We start from the raw sequence: 1,605 nt of genomic DNA on the forward strand, positions 1-1,605 counted from the left end.
TATCCATATCTTCTCCCTCCATTTTTGATTATTTGGGCTAGTGGGGGATCTATTTTGTTGATTTTCTCAAAGAACCAACTCTTTGATTCATTGATACTATGTATCATTCTTTTGGTTTCTATTTGGCTTATTTCCTCCCTTATCTTGATTATTTCTTTTTTTCCTCATGATCTTTGGATTATTTTAGTGTTGTTTCTCTTGCTGCTTCAGATGTATGTTTAGCCTGTTTATGTGATGCTGTTCTAGCTTCTTGACAAGGCAATATTTACAATAAATTTTCCTCTTTTTTTGTTAATATGGAGAGGTTCATGAATTTGCGTGTCATCCTTGCACAGGGGCTATGTTAATCTTCTCTATATCATTCCAATTTCAGCATATGTGCTGCCAAAGTGAGCATAATAAACTTTGCTCTTGAAACTGCCTTGACTATATCCCACAAGTTTTGATATGTTGTGCTGATGCCTTTATTGATTTGAGTAGTTTTTAAAAAATTTCCTCTATAATCTATCATTTATTTAGCAGCATGTTGTTCAGTCTCCAGGCGTTTGCTTATCTTCTGTGGTATTTGATTTGTTGGTCTTCAGTTTCAGTCCATGATAGTCTCAGAACATGCATGGTATGATTCTGATCTTTTCAAATTTGCTGAGGCTTGTTTTGAGGCCTGTAATGTAATCATTTCTGGGGAAGGTTTCATGTACTGATGAAAAAGTATATTCTTCATCTGTAGGATGAAAGGTTCTGTAGATATTATTTAAGTCCGTTTGTTTAATTGTTTGGGTGTGTTCTGTTGTTTCCTTGTTGAGTTTCTGTTTTGTTAATTTTTCTATTGATGTTGATGGGATGTTTGGGTCCCCCCATTATTATTGTATTGGCATCTATATCTTCCTTAGATCTGTCAACAGTTTTTCATGTAGCTAGGTACCCTGGCATTTTGTGCCTATACATTTATTATCATTACTTCTTCTTGTTAGATAGATGCCTTTATCATTTTGTGGTGTCCATATTCATTTTTTTAATGCTTTTCACATTGAAAAAAAAGCATTTTCACATCTGGTATTACAATTGTCACACCAGGTCCTTTTTTTTTTTTTTTCTTTCCATTAGCCTGGAATGTCCTTTTGCATCCTTTCACTTTCAGCTTCTATGTATCTTTGTTGGTGAGCTGTGTCTCCTTTAGGTAAAAGATCCTGTAGGCAGGAGGTCCTGCTTTTTAATCCATTCTGCTATTTGATTTGATTTAATCCATTCTGTCTTTTGATTTGTGTTAGGGTTAATATTGACAGATAGTGATTTAGTCCTGTCATTTGAACATTGGGTTACTCATTGGTTGATTTAGGTTTCTTTTGTTGTTTTATTGAGATCACATTTGCGTTTGGTTTTTGTAGGTGCTTTTATTTTTCTTTGTAGTAAATCTTTAAGCAACATTTGTGAGGCAGATCTGGTAGAGGCAAAGTCTTTCAGCTTTTGTTTGCTTCCAAAGTTTTTTTTTTTTTTTTTCATTTGCAAATACAAAGGAAAGCTTTGATTGCTATGTCATTCAGGGATAATAGTTGTTTTCCTTTTAGGATCTGGAATGTGTAATTCCATTCACTTCTAGCCTGCAGG

At 34.1% G+C, this 1,605-nt stretch overlaps 1 non-coding gene across 1 annotated transcript; it reads right to left on the reverse strand.

Annotated features, from left to right (window-relative positions):
* Window positions 1-290: 290 nt before the first annotated feature.
* Window positions 291-397, reverse strand: LOC118760521 (U6 spliceosomal RNA). Its single transcript, XR_004996829.1, has one exon. It is a non-coding gene; the product is annotated as a U6 spliceosomal RNA (small nuclear RNA).
* Window positions 398-1,605: the final 1,208 nt, after the last annotated feature.

Source organism: Ochotona princeps, chromosome X (assembly GCF_030435755.1).
Source record: "Ochotona princeps isolate mOchPri1 chromosome X, mOchPri1.hap1, whole genome shotgun sequence".
Classification (NCBI taxonomy): Eukaryota; Metazoa; Chordata; class Mammalia; order Lagomorpha; family Ochotonidae; genus Ochotona; species Ochotona princeps.